Below are 20,174 nucleotides of genomic sequence, written 5' to 3' on the forward strand. Positions count from 1 at the left end.
CACCAACAACGATGAGACAGCATATAGGGATGAGGTCAGAGACCTGACCGTGTGGTGCCAGGACAACAAGCTCTCCCTCAACATGATCAAGACAAAGGAGATGATTGTGGACTACAGGAAAAGGAGGACCGAGCACGCCCCCTCATCGACGGGGCTGTAGTGGAGCAGGTTGAGAGCTTCAAGTTCCTTGGCGTTCACATCACCAACAAACTAACATGGTCCAAGCACACCAAGACAGTCGTGAAAAGGGCACGACAAAACCGATTGCCCCTCAGGAGACTGAAAAGATTTGGCATGGGTCCTCAGATCCTCAAAAGGTTTTACAGCTGCACCATTGAGAGCATCCTGACGGGTTGCATCACTGCCTGGAATGGCAACTGCTCGGCCTCCGACCGCAAGGCACTACAGAGGGTAGTGCGTACGTCCCAGTACATCACCGGGGTCAAGCTTCCTGCCATCCAGGACCTCTATACCAGGTGGTGTCAGGGGAAGGTACTAAAAATTGTCAGACTCCAGCCTCCCTAGTCATAGACTGTTCTCTCTGCTACCACACGGCAAGTGGTATCGGAGCGCCAAGTCTAGGTCCAAGAGGCTTCTAAACAGCTTCTAACCCCAAGCCATAAGACTCCTGAACAGCTAATCAAATAGCTACCCAGACTACTTGCATTACCCCCCCCACCCCACATTGCTGCTACTCTCTGTTATTATCTATGCATAGTCACTTTAATAACTCTACCTACATGTACATAATTACCTCGACACCGGTGCCCCCCGCACATTGACTCTGTACCGGTACCCCCTGTATATAGCCCCGCTATTGTTATTTACTGTTGCTCTTCAATGATTTGTTATTCTTATCTCTTACTTTCTTTTAGGGATTTCTTAACTGCATTGTTGGTTAACACGGAACCCAAACCGGCTGTGCGCATGCGCCATTGTGCGCTATCGTGCATACTTTTATTTTGTCCCCCTACAAACGCAATCACGACACGCAGGTTAAAATATCAAAACAAACTCTGAACCAATTACATTAATTTGGGGACAGGTTGAAAAGCATTAAACATGTATGGCTAGTTAGCTTGCACTTGCTAGATAATTTGTCCTATTTAGCTAGCTTGCTGTTACTAGCTAATTTGTCCTGGAATATAAAGATTGAGTTGTTATTTTACCTGAAATGCACAAGGTCCTCTACTCCGACAATTAATCCACACATAAAACGGTCAATCGATTCTAGTCGTCTCTCCTCCTTCCAGGCTTTTTCATTTTTGAACTTATATGGTGATTGGCATCTACACTTTCATAGTATTACCACGGCAACCGGCAAATCAGTTTTTCTTTCAATCACCCACGTGAGTATAACCAATGAGGAGATGGCACGTGGGTACCTGCTTCTATAAACCAATGAGATGGGAGAGGCAGGACTTGCAGCGTGATCTGCGTCAGAAAAAGGAATGACTTCTATTTTAGCCCTTGGCAACGCAGACGCTCGTTGGCGCAATAATTGAATAACATGGATTTCTAAATGTATTTTGCAATGCTCGCCCACGCGACGTGTCCGGTCTGGTCAGCATGTAAGGGCTTGTAAGTAAGCATTTCACTGTAAGGTCTGCATCTGTTGTATTCGGTGCATGTGACAAATACTATTTTATTTTATTTGTTCCCATAGATGGACAGCACACGGTAGCTCTATGTATCCCTGACCCTTGATAAGCTAGACACTGGGCTATCACAGATAACCTTTTAGGTCAATAATATGCTGTTTTATTAGCATTTTGTTGTATTTATAATTGTGAGAGAAATTGAACGAGCTAGTAGCTAGCTAGTTAGTTATACCTAGGTAGCTTACGATGTTAGCTGACTTTTCTCAACTAACCTCGTAGTGGCTAGCTAGCTAGGTACTTCTTGTCCCCCATTCTAGCCTTTACAGACAAATATCACTTCAGAAACGTCTAAATTAAAATATTCCGTCAGCACCATAGAGTAACACTTTCAGTTCGCATTTGGTAGACTGCGACAGCAGGATAAATAAACCATTATTATAGTCGTAATTGTACCCCAATGACAATTCTATTCAATTGTGTGATTAGGAAACATCTGATTTAGGAAACTTTTTCTGAATTCAGTCAATTAACAGTACAAAACTACAAGAAAAAATGAACAGTATAGTACTACAAGAAACAGAGCCCTGCCTAACCTAAATACATGTGGTCCCTTTTGTAAACTGGGTCTCTTTCCTCCATTGGAAAAGGCTATAAGACTGTCACACTTTTTCTACTCCATGCTGTCCTATTTTAGCTAGCTACAGTATGGTCAGTAAAAAAAATGACTGAACTCCAAAATGCAAACATAATATTGTGTATTTTTATGCACCAGTACATAGTATGTAGATTTACATCACAATAAAAAACTGACTACAAAATTCACAGTCCATTATTTATGACATGGACTGGACATGGACCCTCCCCCGCCCCCCTTTCGGAAAAGCTGACCACGACTCCATTTTGTTGATTCCAGCCTACAAACAAAAACTCAAACAACAAGCTCCCGCGCTCAGGTCTGTTCAACGCTGGTCCGACCAATCTGAATCCACGCTTCAAGACTGCTTCGATCACGCGGATTGGAATATGTTCCGCATCGCGTCCAACAACAATATTGACGAATATGCTGATTCGGTGAGCGAGTTCATTAGGAAGTGCATTGACGATGTCGTACCCACAGCATCCCAGGATGTGGCCATCCTCGAGCTGCACACGCTGTGCCAGCCTCTCCCCCATGGCCATTGCTCCGTGCGCCGCCGGCTCCTTCATTCTTATGTCAATTATCGGCTGTGACGGATAAAAACATTCCAAACCAGAACCGTGGATTGACGGCGCATTCGCAGTGAACTGAAAGCCGCGAACCACTGCTTTTACCAGGGCAAGGGTGACGGAAGCATGACCGAATACAACAGTTTGGTAAGCTATTCTCTCGCGAAGGCAATCAAACAGGCTAAGTCTCCAGTACAGAGAAAAATCGAGTCGAAATTCAAAGGCTCAGACACAAGAGGTATGTGCAGGGTCTACAGTCAATCACGGATTAAAAAAGAAAACCAGCCCCGTCGAGGACCAGGATGTCTTGCTCCCAGACAGGCTAAACAACTTTTTTGCCCCGCTTTGAGGACAATACAGTGCCACTGACACGGCCCCTACCAAAACCTGCGGGCTCTCCTTCACTGCAGGCAGGGTGAGTAAAAACATTTAAAACGTGTTAACCCTCGCAAGGCTGAGGCCCAGAGGCATTCGCCAGCGCGTCGCTCAGAGCATGCCGCAGACCAGCTGGCTGGTGTGTTTACGGACATATTCAATCAATCCTTATCACGTCTGCTGTTGTCCACATGCTTCAGAGGGCCCATTGTTCCTGTTCCAAGAAGAGCTAAGGTAACTGGCTACGACTACCGCCGTAGCACTCACTTCCGTCATCATGAAGTGCTTGAGAGACTAGTCAGGACCATATCATACGCCTACCGGACACCCTACGCCACTCAATTTGCTTACCGACCCAATAGGTCACAGACGACGCAATCGCAACACACTGCACACTGCCCTACCCATCTGACAAGAGAATACCATGTGAGAATGCTGTTCATCGATTACAGCTCAGCATTAACACCATAGTACCTCCCAAACTCGTCATCAGCTCGAGACCTGGGTCTCGACCCGCCCTGTGCAACTGGGTCCTGGACTTCCTGACGGGGCCGCCCCCAGGTGGTGAGGGTAGGTAACAACATCTCCACCGCTGATCCTCACACTGGGGGCCCAAGGGTGCGTTCTGAGCCCTCTCCTGTACTCTGTTTCACCCACGACTGCGTGGCAATGCACGCCTCCACTCAATCATCAAGTTTGCGGATTGACACTACAGTGGTAGGTTGATCACACAACAGACGAGACGGCCTACAGGGAGGAGGTGAGGGCCTCGGATGTGTGGTCTCAGAAAATAACCTATACTCAACGTAACAAAACAAGGAGATGATTGGTGACTTTCAGGAACAGCAGAGGGAGCACCCCCCTATCCACTCGACGGGTCAGTGGGAGAGGTGGAAAGTTTTAAGTTTCTCGGTGTAACACATCACGGACAAACTGAATTGGTCCACCACACAAGACAGCGTTTGTGAAGAAGGCGCAGCAACGCTTTTCAACCTCAGGAGGTTGAAGAAATTCGGCTTGTCACCAAAAGCACTCACAACTTCTCAGATGCCACATATCGAGAGCATCCTGTCGGTGCATGTATCACCGCCTGGTACGGAACTCCGTCCGCCCACAACGTAAGGCATCTCCAGAGGGTATGAGGTCTGCAGAACGCATCACAGGGGCAAACTTATGCCCTCAGGACACTACACACGATGTCACGGAAGGCCAGAAGTCATCATAGGACAACATACACCAAGCACTGCCTGTTCACCCGCTTATCATCCAGAAGGCGAGGTCAGTACAGGTGCATCAAAGCAGGGACCGAGAGACTGAAAAACAGCTTCTATCTCAAGGCCATCAGACTGTTAAACAGCCACCCTAACATTTAGCGGGCTGCCAACATACTGACTTAACTCCAGCCACTTTAAAATGGGAATTGATGGAAATTATGTAAAAATGTACCACTAGCCACTTTAAGCAATGCCACTTAATACTATGTTTACATACCCTACATTCCATCTCATATGTATATATACTGTACTCTATATCATCTACTGCATCTTTGCCATCTTTTATGCAATACATGTACCACTAGCCACTTTAAACTATGCCACTTTATGTTTACATACACTACACAGTACTCATCTCATACGTATATACGTCTCTAATACAATCTAGCTGGCATCTGCATGGCGTTCTGTACCACCACTCATTCATATATCTTTATGTACATATTCTTTATCCCTTTACACTTGTGTGTGTGTGTAAGGTAGTAGTGTGGAATTGTTAGGTTAGATTACTGTTGGTTATTACTGCATTGTCGGAACTAGAAGCACAAGCATTTCGCTACACTCGCATTAACATCTGCTAACCATGTGTATGTGACTAATAAAATTTGATTTGATTTGATTTGACAGTTTTATAACCTTAACATCAAAACAGGAAAAAAACCTATGTCACTGATCTTACCGTGTGTTTCGCGGGATGAGCTTCCTGTTTGAAGCTTGCTATGCCCCCCTCTATAATGTCACACCAATGAAGTGATGTGATTTTTATCATGTGGTTTCTCTGCAAGGGCTTAGTTTTGATTTTCTCTTGTCAGACCATGAAATAAACATCTCAGGATTAAGCTGTCCCCATTTATATGATGTCCCACTTTATCTGAATTCACCCTATATGTAAATCTCTAATACCTAGAATGTAAAAATCAAGGCAACAGTAAACATGTTGTCCCCCATGAATGCAGCACATTACATGTTGTCTCCCATGCATTATTCACTCAAGTTTAGTCAAAATCAGTCCAGTGGTGTCTGAAAAAGATACATAGCCCCCCTCCAATTTCATTGTGGGGAACAATAACGTTTTAGCCCTCCACTGTGAAAATTTAAATAAGAAAGAAATAAACGATCAGGTTATAAGGTAGGAGCTACCGAATGTAATTTTTGGTGAGTTTGGACATTACAAACGAATGGGAACAAGAGACATTGTGGAAATGCACAAATTATTGAAGCATGCTTGTTTGAAGGAAGATCAGTACTGGCTCTGAAGCACTATGTGTACACGCTGTGTCTGGATGGGAACGGGCCTGCCTGCTCTGCTCGGAGAAGATGGGGGAGAAGCAGGGAGAAAAAATGCAAGGAAATCAAAAGATAGCAGTGGCAGTTGTACAGATAACTCATCCAAAGGACTTTGACTTCTCAAACACGGCAGAAAGCTAACACACTATGATGCCCCGTCACCTTATTAATTCAGTCACTTAGAAAACTAGGAAGTTAAATTTAGGGATTGCATTAACTCAGAATTCTTTGTTTTTTTACACAGGAAAAATATATATTAAACGCCTAAAATATCTTGCGTTTTGTAAATGCAGATCTAAAATCCTTATTGTAATTTCTGCTCGGCATCAGACTAATTTTGTGCTTCAGTTGCACTTTTCCACTTGGATGAAAATTCTTGAATGGGCACATTCTATCAGCAGACAGCGCTCTGACTGATGTGTTAGCTACTTTTCGCCTATACTTTTCTCTGTGTAGCCAGTCTACTTTTCTCTGGTAAAGTGCAAGATTAAAATCTCTACGGGATCGGTGTCCCTAAACTGGGACGGTTGTTGCTCAATATGCGATAATGTGACTAGAAACCGTTGTATACAACAGCCAACTTTCCTGGACATGTCTTATATGGGCAGAGAGCTTAAATTCTTGTTAATCTAACTGCAGTGTCCAATTTACAGTAGTTATTACAGAAAAAAATACCATGCTATTGTTTGAGGATGGTGCACAACAACAAAACACTTTTCTCACAGCAACTGGTTTGATACATTCACCTCTGAAGGTAAGTAATGCACTTAAATTCACTAGTCTTGCTCTGATTTAAAATGTAGCATACTTTTATTTGATCAAATCAATTTTTATATTCAAATGTAGGAACTGGGGCTCCCGAGTGGTGCAGCGGTCTAAGGCACTGCATGTCAGTGCAAGAGGCGTCACTACAGTCCCTAGTTCGATTCCAGGCTGTATCACATCCGGCCGTGATTGGGAGTCCCATAGAGTGGCGTACAATTGGCCCAGCGTCGTCCAGATTTGGCCGGGGTAGGCCGTCATTGTAAATAAGAATTTGTTATCAACTGACTTGCCCAGTTAAATAAAGGTTAAATAAAAAATGTCATAATAAAAATGGGGTCTACAATTTGACCCCACTACTGTCTCTGGCTCCACAACCACCTCGCCCGGCCATCTAGATGTGTGAAAGTTAGTGTATTTTCTGTAGGGAAGCTAATGATTCATCATGTATGACATTCCTGGGAGTGTGTAAACTTAAATGTTTAATTACCATAGCATTTTTGTATGTTCTCTGTGGTTATGTACTTGAAAATGAATAAATTGACAAATTCAGCACATTTGGGCAAACTCCTGGCAGAGAATATAACATATTGGATCTGGTAAGAGATAATACAAACCTCCAGCAGGCACATTTGTGGCCTGCTGGAGGTCATTTTACAGGGCTCTGGCAGTGCTCCCATTTGCACAAAGGCGGAGGTAGCGGTCCTGCTGCTGGGTTGTTGCCCTCCTACGGCCTCCTCCACATCTGATGTACTGGCCTGTCTCCTGGTAGCGCCTCCATGCTCTGGACACTACGCTGACAGACACAGCAAACCTTCTTGCCACAGCTCGCGTTGATGTGCCATCCTGGATGAGCTGCACAACCTGAGCCACTTGTGTGGGTTGTAGACTCCGTCTCATGCTACCACTAGAGTGAAAGCACCGCCAGCATTCAAAAGTGACCAAAACATCAGCCAGGAAGCATAGGAACTGAGAAGTGGTCTGTGGTCACCACCTGCAGAACCACTCCTTTATTGGGGGTGTCTTGCTAATTGCCAATAATTTCCACCTTTTGTCTATTCCATTTGCACAACAGCATGTGAAATTTATTGTCAATCAGTGTTGCTTCCTAAGTGTTCCTAAGTTACATTGTGTTGTTTAAGTGTTCCCTTTATTTTTTGGAGCAGTGTATATATAAACCTTATGAGCTGGATTGCCTGTGATTGCAATTTGTTTATTTTCATTTGTGCTCGTCAGCATATTTAGCTAGCAGCCTCCATGGAAATTCGCTATTGCTTGTGCTAATCAGTATAATTAAGTAAATACTGGATCTCTATGGCAAGACGCCAGTAGTCAAAATCGGGCCGGTGGTGTCTGCGATATCACGTGGGTTAGCGAGACTCATATCCTTGAGCATGTGTGCCACATTTCATCACTCCAAGTCAAACAGATCAAGAGATATAAACATGTGCCCACCGTATGGGCGATATGTATGTTCTTGCATATGTTGAGTCTTGACTGTGTTTGCAACATGTGTACCAAATTGTGTTCCAATATGAATATCCTTGACTGATTTATTTGCATTTATGTGCCAGACCACGTTCATGTGAATGTTTTTTGGACAATAGAGGCCATGTTGTTTTAGGTACTAGTCTGGAAAGTATTGTGTTGAGAGTTTTGTCCATAGATGCCGCATATCAAGTTTCATGCAGATCGGTAATTCGGTGCCAGAAGAGTAGCGTTTTAAGTATTTAAGCAGACGTTATGGGTCCCTGGGGCAAATTTGTTCCTTGTGAGGAGAGGGACCTATGTACTAAATTTCATGACTAGGTCAAACGGGGTGATGGGTGTGATCTTTTAAAGTTAGCATTTTCAATCTGTTGTTATGGTGCCACCATCTGGCTAACCAGTATAATTTTGTAAATCCCTTATCTCTATGGCAAGACACAAGTGCTGTCTGAGATATTGCATGTGACCACCGAACAAACATACAAATGAACATAATAACGGAGACAGATCCAGTCTCCTCCCCGATTTCATCATAGGGGACAAAAATACAATAAGAAATTAAATCTACTTTCCCCCCTGATCCTAACGCTTACCTCACCCTAACCCTAAATGGTGTGCAATGTTTTTGTAAATGCCTTTATAAATGGTTTATTATGTACAGTTTAAATATAGTGTAACCCCATAGAGCATTTTAAACCCCTGAAAACAGCAAGTTCTCAGCAGCCAAATATGTTAATTCCAGTAGGTGGCATTGTGTTACTGCCCAAATGCTCACACAATTTTTGTCTCATATTATATAAAAATTTTGGATGCCTATTACAGTTACCATTCATAAATTACTGTATGTCATATATAATTCAGATGTATGTATAAAAACAAGTAGAAATTGTACAAATCAGTAATAGTCATGTAATAGCCAAAGTGTTTGTGAATGAGATGGAATATAGTCCAATCTTTGCTAAAAAATTCCCTATCTGATCAATGTTGAAAGTAGGCATACTTTCAGAGACTGCTCTCCATCTGCTGAGTCATCCTCCATCTACACATTTGTCATAACACTTCAGCTTCCGCGCTTGCCTCTGAGTGGAACTGCAGTCCGTTAAAAGTGATGAAGTTGCAAGGGGATGTTTGAGGACCTTATGTTACAAACTGTAAGGTGGTGATGGTAGTAGTGTGAGGGGGGATCCCCATCTGATTCTGCCTCTGCTTCTCTTCATTCACTGTTTTGAAAACAAGAGTATGCCTAATAAACCATAAACTAATGAGGTAATTCATTATTTCCACAGCTTTACCACTTGGATTAGATTGGGAAACATTTGTAGTGACAGAATATTACATTTTAATTTACATATGAGACATACAGTTACAAGTATCTTGTATTTGGACAGGTGACTAGACTAGGGTGAACTGCTGATCATTTACGTAACCTAATCTTAAGTGTTTTTTGATTAATAATGAGTGGATTATTACTCTTTTTTTTGAGACTGGCGTTCTTTTCAAGTGCCTTCAGGAAGTATTCACACCTTTTGACTTTTTCAACATTTTGTTGTGTTACAGCCTGAATTTAATGTCAACGTGGAATTGTTTTTAGAGAGTTTTACAAATTAATAAAAAATGAAAAGCTTCAGTCAATTATGGCAAGCCTAAATAAATTCAGGACTAAAATGTGCTTAACAAATTGTGTTTAACATGACTGTTGAATGATTACTTAATCTCTGTACCCCACACATACAATAATCTGTAAGGTCCCTCAGTCAAGCAGGGAATTTCAAACACAGACTCAACCACAAAGACCAGGGAGGTTTTCCAATGCCTCGCAAAGAAGGGCACCTACAGTATTATTGGTAGATGGGTAAAAATAAAAAAAGCAGACATTGAATATCCCTTTGAACATGGTGAAGTTATTTATTACACTTTGGATGTTGTAGCAATACACCCAGTCACTACAAAGATAAAAGCGTCCTTCCTAACTCAGTTGCCGGAGAGAAAGGAAACCGCTCAGGGATTTCACCATGAGGCCAATGGCGACATTAAAACAGTTACAGCGTTTAATGGTTGTAATAAGAAAACTGAGGATGGATCAACAGCATTGTAGTTACTCCACAATACTAACTTAAATGACAGAGTGAAGAGAAGTAAGGCTGTACAGAATAAAACTATTCCAAAACATGTTTACAATAAGGCACTAAAGTAAAACTGCAAAAAATGTGGCAAAGAAATTCACTTCATGTCCTGAATACAAACTTTATGTTTGGGGCAAATCCAACACATCACTGAGTACCACTCTTCATATTTTCAAGCATGGTGATGGCTGCATCATGTTATGGGTATGCTTGTCATCGGCAAGGACTAGGGAGTGTTTGGGGGAGATTAAAAGAAACATATTAGCTAAGCACAGGGCAAAATCTTAGAGGGAAAACCTGGTTCAATCTGCTTTCCAACAGACACTGGGAGACAAATTCACCTTTCAGCAGTACAATAACCTAAAACCCAAGGCTAAATATACACTGGAGTTGCTTTTTAATTTTGTATTTTTTGGAGGGCCTAGTTACAGTTTTGACTTAAATCGGCATAAAAATCAATGCCAAGACTTGAAAATGCCTATCTAGTAGAGGTCGACCGATTTATGATTTTTCAACGCCGATACCGATACCAATTATTGGAGGACCAAAAAAAGCAGATACCGATTAATCAGCCGATTTAAAAAATAAATAAAAATTATAATTATTTTTTATTTTATTTGTAATAATGACAATTACAATAATACTGAATGAACACTTATTTTAACTTAATATAATACATAAATAAATCAATTTAGCCTCAAATAAATAATGAAACATGTTCAATTTGGTTTAAATAATGCAAAAACAAAGTGTTGGAGAAGAAAGTCAAAGTGCAATATGTGCCATGTAAGAAAGCTAACGTTTAAGTTCCTTGCTCAGAACATGAGAACATATGAAAGCTGGTGGTTCCTTTTAACATGAGTCTTCAATATTCCCAGGTAAGAAGTTTTAGGCTGTAGTTATTATAGGAATTATAGGACTATTTCTCTCTATACGATTTGTATTTCATATACCTTTGACTATTAGATGTTCTTATAGGCACTTTATTATTGCCAGTGTAACAGTATAGCTTCCATCCCTCTCCTCGCCGCTACCTGGGCTCAAACCAGGAACACATCGACAACAGCCACCCTCGAAGCAGCGTTACCCATGCAGAGCAAGTGGAACAACTACTCCAAGTCTCAGAGCGAGTGACGTTTGAAACGCTTTTAGCGCGCAACCCGCTAACTAGCTAGCCATTTCACATCGGTTACACCAGCCTAATCTCGGGAGTTGATAGGCTTGAATTCATAAACAGCAGAGCTGCTGATAAAACACACGAAAGTGCTGTTTGAATGAATGCTTACGAGCCTGCTGGTGCCCACCATCGCTCAGTCAGACTGCTCTATCAAATCATAGATTTAAATATAACATAATAACACACAGAGATACGAGACTTAGGTCATTAATATGGTCGAATCCGGAAACTATCATCTCGAAAACAAAACATTTATTCTTTCAGTGAAATACGGAACCGTTCCGTATTTTATCTAACGGGTGGCATCCATCAGTCTAAATATTCCTGTTACATTGCACAACCTTCAATGTTATGTCATAATTACGTAAAATTCTGGCAAATTAGTTCGCAATGAGCCAGGCGGCCCAAACTGTTGCATATACCCCGACTCTGCGTGCAATGAACGCAAGAGAAGTGACACAATTTCACCTGGTTAATATTGCCTGCTAACCTGGATTTCTATTAGCTAAATATGCAGGTTTAAAAATATATACTTCTGTGTATTGATTTTAAGAAAGGCATTGATGTTTATGGTTAGGTACACGTTGGAGCAACGACAGTCCTTTTTCGCGAATGCCCACTGCATCGATTATATGCAACGCAGGACACGCTAGATAAACTAGTAATATCATCAACCATGTGTAGTTATAACTAGTGATTATGATTGATTGATTGTTTTTTATAAGATAAGTTTAATGCTAGCTAGCAACTTACCTTGGCTTCTTACTGCATTCACGTAACAGACGGGCTCCTCGTGAGGCAGGTGGTTAGAGCGTTGGACTAGTTAACCGTAAGGTTGCAAGATTGAATCCCTGAGCTGACATGGTAAAAATCTGTCGTTCTGCCCCTGAACAAGGCAGTTAACACACCGTTCCTAGGCCGTCATTGAAAATAAGAATATGTTCTTAACTGACTTGCCTAGTTAAATAAAGGTGTAAAAAAAAAACGGCGTCAAAATTACCGATTTCCGATTGTTATGAAAACTTGAAATCGGCCCTAATTAATCGGCAAATCCGATTAATCGGTCGACCTCTACTATCTAGCAATGATCAACAACCAACTTCACAGAGCTTGAATAATTATTCAACTAATAATGTGCAAATATTTAACAATCCAGGTCTGCAAAGCTCTTAGAGACTTACCCAGAAAGACTCACAGCTGTAATCGCTGACAAAGGTGATTCTAACACGTATTTACTCAGGGGTATGAATGATATATTTCTGTATTTAATTTTCAATAAATTTGCAAAGATTTAAAACATCTTTTCACTTTTTCATTATGGGGTATTGTGTGTAGATGGTTGATATTTCTTCTTTTTTTATTTTTATTTTTTTATTCAGGCTGTGACACAACAAAATGTGGAATAAGTCATTAGCTATGAATGCTTTCTGAAGGCACTGTATATATGTACTGTATATACACAGTACATGGTCTGATGGTCTGCAACAAGAGTCAGTGGATAGCAGAATGCCAGATTATGAATTGTTGAGAGATGTAACGTAAAGAAATTGAGAATGGTTCTTGAACACACATCACAAATGGACTATTTCCAAAGTTACAGTTTGGGAGCAATAAACCTCCCATTGAAAGTTCCCAGACCAACTGTGACTGATAATTTCCTATTATGGTATTTTAGAGTATCTGAAACTAAAGGATTGATATGCTGCTCCTCCTTGTAAAAATGCTGTACATTGTTAAGGGCTTGTATTCACCCGAGGCTAATTCATATTACTACCACTCACATGGCCAGCAGTGGGGCTGAACGTCTGTCGGTCAGGAGAGTGAGATGGGGTTGATTATACTCAGGAACTTTTACAGTGGCACCATTGAGAGCATCCTGACAGGTTGTATCATAGTCTGGTATGGCAACTGAGAAAGGACCAAAACATTTCCAAAAACTCCAGCCACATGGACTGTTCTCCATGCTCCCATCCGACAGGCGGTACCTGTGCATCAAGGCTCAGACACACAGAATCCTAAACAGCTTCAATAAGACTGTTAAATGGCTAACAACCACTGCTCTCCCACAGACTATCCACACTGACTCTATGCCTATCCATAGGTCTCTACCCACTCAGATACAACCTAAGCTGCTGCTAAAATTATTATTGATTAGATGTATTACTCCATTACACTGCTGTTCATTGATTATTGGTTACCATTAATATTTATCTATTTATCCTGCTACTAGTCACTATTGCTCCTGTTTACATGTATCTAAACTCAGCAAAAAAAGAATCGTCCTTTCACTGTCAACTGCGTTTATATTCAGCAAACTTAACGTGTAAATATTTGTATGAAAATAACAAGATTCAACAACTGAGACATAAACTGAACAAGTTCCACAGACATGTGACTAAGAGAAATTGAATAATGTGTCCCTGAACAAAGGGGGGGGTCAAAATCAAAAGTAACAGTCAGTATCTGGTGTGGCCACCAGCTGCATTAAGTACTGCAGTGCATCTCCTCCTCATGGACTGCACCAGATTTTGCCCGTTCCTGCTGTGAGATGTTACCCCACTCTTCCGCCAAGGCACCTGCAAGTTCCCAGACATTTCTGGGGGGAATGGCCCTAGCCCTCACTCTCCGATCCAACAGGTCCCAGACGTGCTCAGTGGGATTGAGATCCGGGCTCTTCGCTGGCCATGGAAAAACACTGACATTCCTATCTTGCAGGAAATCACGCACAGAACAAGCAGTATGGCTGGTGGAATTGTCTTGCTGGAGGGTCATGTCAGGATGAGTCTGCAGGAAGGGTACCACATAAGGGAGGAGGATGTCTTCCCTGTAACGCACAGCATTGAGATTGCCTGCAATGACAACAAGCTCAGTCCGATGATGCTGTGACACACCGCCCCAGACCATAATGGACCTGATGGACCCTCTACCTCCAAATCGATCCCGCTCCAGAGTACAGGCCTCGGTGTAACGCTCATTCCTTCGACGATAAATGCAAATCCGACCATCACCCCTGGTGAGATAAAACCGCGACTCGTCAATGAAGAGCACTTTTTGCCAGTCCTGTCTGGTCCAGCGACGATGGGTTTGTGCCCATACGCAACGTTGTTGCCGGTGATGTCTGGTGAGGACCTGCCTTACAACAGGCCTACAAGCCCTCAGTCTAGCCTCTCTCAGCCTAATGCGGACAGTCTGAGCACTGATGGAGGGATTGTGCGTTCCTGGTGTAACTTGGGCAGTTGTTGTTGCCATCCTGTACCTGTTCCGCAGGTGTGATGTTCGGATGTACCGATCCTGTGCATGTGTTGTTACACGTGGTCTGCCACTGCAAGGACGATCAGCTGTACATCCTGTCTCGCTGTCTTAGGTGTCTCACAGTACGGACATTGCAATTTATTGCCCTGGCCACATCTGCAGTCCCCATGCCTCCTTGCAGCATGCCTAAGGCACGTTCACGCAGATGAGCAGGGACCCTGGGCATCTTTCTTTTGGTAATTTTCAGTCAGTAGAAGACCTCTTTTAGTGTCCTAAGTTTTCATAACTGTGACCTTAATTGCCTACTGTCTGTGAGCTGTTAGTGTCTTAATGACTGTTTCACAGGTGCATGATCATTAATGGTTCATTGAACAAGCATGGGAACCAGTGTTTAAACCCTTTACAATGAAGATCTGTGAAGTTATTTGGATTTTTACAAATTATCTTTGAAAGACAGGGTCCTGAAAAAGGGACATTTCTTTTTTTGCTGAGTTTATTACTATATTATCATAACTATTTATATATTCTGGTTACCTGCCACTTTTCAGCTCTGTTTACATGCACATCCTACTTCCAGTCACTTTTTAAGTATTTATTTATTTTAACTAGGCAAGTCAGTTAAGAACAAATTCTTATTTACAATGATGGCCTAGGAACAGTGGATTAACTGCCTTGTTCAGGGGCAGAACAACAGATGTTAACCTTGTCAGCTCGGGTACTTGATCTAGCAACCTTTCGGTTACTGGCCCAATGCCACTAGGCTACCTACCGCCCCCATATAAACACACCTCAACCACTCCAGTACCCCTGCACATTGAATAAGGTACTGGCACTGACCTGTATATACTTGCATTCTTGTGTTCTTTAACTCTCATCGTAGTTCTTGTGTTGTTTCTATTCATACGTTTATTTTTTTATTCTATTTTCTATTATTATCTACACTATTATTATCACTGGATTGTTGGGAAAGAGCTCTCAAGGAAACAATTTTACTGTACTCTTTTACACCTATTGTATGCTGTGCCCGTGGCAAATAAACGTTGAAACTTGAAACAATCTGCTCACTTGAATAAATAAAAATAATTTGTATATCATTTTAAATGTTGAAAAAAATACTTCCACTATAGTAAGCATGACTGATTATGTTGCTTGCTACTAATCTACATGTATTCTTCATGGCCTTCATGTCTGCCATAACTGTGCATTTACTTATAGTTAAGTAAAACTGTAGGATTTTAATTTGATCGCCTTGTTGCAGGAGAACTTTCTTGCAATGCAGGACATTTAAAACTTGTAGTGAATTTGATCCTGGACATCCTGACGGGCCAAGTGGTGAGGGTAGGCAACAATGCATCCTCCTCGCTGATCCTCAACACGGGCCCATCAGGGGTGCATGCTTAGTCCCCTCCTGTGCTCCCTGCTCACCCATGACTGCGTGGCCATGCACGACTCCAACACCATCATTAAGTTTGCCGACGACACAACAGTGGTATTCCTGATCACCTACAACAATGAGACAGCCTATAGGGAGGAGGTCAGAGACCTGGCAGTGTGGTGCCAGGACAACAACCTCTCCCTCAACTTGAGCAAGACAAAAGAGCTGATCGTGGGCTATAAGAAAAGGAGGGCCGAGCACGCCCCCATTCACATCAACAGGGTTGTAGTGGAGCGGGTTGAGAGCTTCAAGTTACTTGGTGTCGACTAAGGACCTATCATTGTCCAAACACACCAACAGTCGTGAAGAGGGCATGACAACACCTATTCCCCCTCAGGAGGCTGAAAAGATTTGGCATGGGACCTCAGGTCCTTAAAAAATTATACAGCTGCACCATTGAGAGCATCCTGACTGGTTGCATCATCGCCTGGTATGGCAACTGCCCGGCATCCGACAGCAAGGAGCTACAGAGGGTAGTGCGCATGGCCCAGTACATAACTGGGGCCGAGCTTCCTGCAATCCAGGACCTCTACACCAGGCACCTAAAATTCTCAAAGACTCCAGCCACCCAAATCATAGACCATTCTCTCTGCTACCACACGGCAAACAGTACTAGAGCAACAGGTCTGGGACCAAAAGGCTCCTTAGTGGTTTCTATACCCAAGCCGTAAGACTGCTTTGCATTGACCCTCATGTTTCTTATTTTTTTAACTGACTCTTGCACAGGCTTGATGTACAGTACCAGTCAAAAGTTTGGACACACCTACTCATTAAAGGGTTTTTCTTTATTTTTACTATTTTCTACATTGTAGAATAATAGTGAAGATATCCAAACTATGAAATAACACATATGGAATCATGTAGTAACCAAAAAAGTGTTAAACATATCAACATTTATTTTATATTTGAGATTGTTCAAATTAGTCAACCTTTGCCTTGATGACAGCTTTACACACTCTTTTTATTCGCTCAACCAGCTTCATGAGGTAGTCACCTGGAATGCATTCCAATTAACAGGTGTGCCTTGTTAAATGTTAATTTGTGGATTTTTTCCCCCTTCTTCATGCATTTGAGCCAATCAGTTGTGTTGTGACAAGGTAGGGTGGTATACAGAAGATAGCCCTATTTGGTAAAAGACCAAGTCCATATTATGGCAAGAACAGCTCAAATAAGCAAAGAGAAACGCCAGTCCATCATTACATTCAGACATGAAGGTCAGTCAATACAGAACATTTCAAGAACTTTGAAAGTTTCTTCAAGTGCAGTCGCAAAAACCATCAAGCACTATGATGAAACTGGCTCTCATGAGGACCGCCACAGGAAAGGAAGACCCAGAGTTACCTCTGCTGCAGAGGATAAATGAATTAGAGTTAACTGCACCTCAGATTGCAGCCCAAATAAATGCTTCACAGAGTTCAAGTAACAGACACATCTCGACATCAACTGTTCAGAGGAGACTGTGTGAATCAGGCCTTCATAGTTGAATTGCTCCAAAGGATTCACTACTGAAGGTCACCAATAAGAAGAAGAGACTTGCTTGGGCCATGAAACACGAGCAAGTGACATTAGACCAGTGGAAATCTGTCCTTTGGTCTGAGTCCAAATTGAAGATATTTAATTCCAACCGCTGCGTCTTTGTGAGACACAGAGTAGGTGAACGGATGATCTCCGCATGTGAGGATCCCACCGTAAAGCACGGAGGAGGAGGTGTGATGGTGTGGGGGGTGTTTTGCTGGTGACACTGTCTGTGATTTATTTAGAATTCAAGGCACACTTTACCAGCATGGCTACCACAGCATTCTGCAGCGATGTGCCATCCCATCTGGTTTGCGCTTAGAGGGACTATCATTTGTTTTCAACAGGACAGTGACCCAAAACACACCTCTTGGCTGTGTAAGGGCTATTTGACCAAGACGGAGAGTGATGGAGTACTGCATCAGATGACCTGGCCTCCACAATCACCCGACCTCAACCCAATTGAGATGGTTTGGGAGGAGTTGGACTGTAGAGTGAAGGAAAAGCAGCCAACAAGTGCTCAGCATGTGTGGGAACTCCTTCAAGACTGTTGGAAAAGTATTCCTCGTGAAGCTGGTTCAGAGAATGCCAAAAGTGTGCAAAGCTGTCATCAAGGCAAAGGGTGGCTATTTGAAGAATCTAAAATCTCAAATATATTTGGATTTGTTTAACACTTTTTTGGTTACTATGTGATTCCATATGTGTTATTTCATAGTTTTGATTTCTACACTATTATTCTACAATGTAGAAAATAGTAAAAATAAAGTCTCAAACCACAAACTTACAACTCCCCCAACACACACACATGCATATTGATGCCACACACACCCATTCCCATTCCTTCACACTCTTCACATATGCAGCTGCTACTTTCTGTTTATTATCTATGCATAGTCACTTTACCCCTACCTACATGTACATATTACCTAAATTACCTTGACTAACCCGTACCACTGCACATTGACTCGGTACTGGTACCCCTTGTATATAGCCTAATTATTGTTATTTTAATGTGATACTATTTCTCTGTTAGTTTAGCAAATTTTTCTTACTAACTTAAAAAAAAACTCTGCATTGTTAGTTAAGGGCTTGTAAGTAAGCATTTAACGTAAAAGTCTACACTTGTTGTATTCGGCACGTGACAAATGCACATTTATTTTATTTTATTTTGAGGTTTAAAAAGGCTTGATTTTCCCTTTCGAAAAATGTATCTAACCCCTACCAAAATGTCCATAAATTATAATCCACATAATAATTCATATTTTCTGTTGCTGTAGCCTGCAGGATTATTTTCCTACTGTAGCAAACTGGCTTAAAATAAATTCCTATATCTGTAACTTCAAAGCAACAAGTCTCAAGTCTCAATCATACAGGCTTGTTGGTCTGGGAAAACCACATAGGAAACCACATTTGGGGTAGACACGCTTCTACTAAAAAGGGTGAGGTTGAACATTGTCTGTTTCAGATTGCTCTATTACCATGTACTGAACAGATGGTGTGTGATAAGGGGACCACAACCCTGCTAATCTACACACCCACCCCTAGGCACCCACCCTCTGTGAAGAATACACCCTACTTTACTATTTGATGGGATTACAGCACTATGGCCCAGCCCAGTCATAATATACATTTACTACCAAACACTGGTATTGAATAGCACCACATACCACCAAAACATTTTTTTTTTTTAATCGAACAAACCAGAGCGGGGTAAATCTGTTAACTTTCTTAATTCAGTTTACCTTATGCAATACGGAATACAGTATGCAGTGCCATATGCATTTAACATCATAAGTAGGACTATCATTGACAAATAAAGCTCATAGGGAAAAAAAGGCTTGGAAAAGAAAGTGCTACATCACTATCATCATGACATACATCAGTAGGAGTTTTAATGTGCACCAGCCTAGCCTGTTTCCACTCCTTGTAGGCTTCTCCATGCTAGCAGCACTCAGCTCATGTTGATGATATTTTGAGTGATTCCTCATGCCACATGCTGTATTATATTGGCAATGTAGATTGTTTTAATAAGGGTAAACATGTATTACTTTTGAAATAGACAGGAATCAATGACCTTTGTGACCCCTTTGTTGATATAATGGTCATTGAGGGATTTATTTAAGCTGCCGAGGGTTGAACCGGTCAATGGCCCATCACTTCATTGGGTGAAAGGAGGGAGGAGCACCTTTCTCAAAATGAACAGTAATCTGCAGGGCTCGGTCATGTTGTCAATAAAGCTGCAGCATGATGCATCTTCCAGAAACATACAACTTTTCCATTTATATTATAAGTTTCACTAGGAAGGCAGATAAAGCGTTTTTTTGTAAAGCAATCACCTTTGCATGGGAAAACACAGAATCCTACTAATCCCACGTGTTCAACTACGTCATTATTGTTTGAGCAGTCTTCGCCGTTTGACAGAGCGGGGTACCTGGCTCACGTCTGGGAGGTAGCCCGGTTCCAAATCGAATGCGAACAAATTCCCGCCGGTGCAACACGAGCGCCCGGACGAGATTAATCGAACCCCCTCATTGAAAAGCGCTGTCAATTCTGTAAACAGCTAGCACTAGTGGGCTACTTTTCATTGGACAATTCTGGCTGTTGGTTCCGCCTCATTTTTGATTTTCTGGATGTTCATTGCTCAAACTAGACAGCTATCGTGTATTCTTCTGACGTCAT

The sequence above is a fragment of the Salvelinus sp. IW2-2015 genome, linkage group LG33, assembly GCF_002910315.2.
Source record: "Salvelinus sp. IW2-2015 linkage group LG33, ASM291031v2, whole genome shotgun sequence".
Lineage (NCBI taxonomy): Eukaryota > Metazoa > Chordata > Actinopteri > Salmoniformes > Salmonidae > Salvelinus > Salvelinus sp. IW2-2015.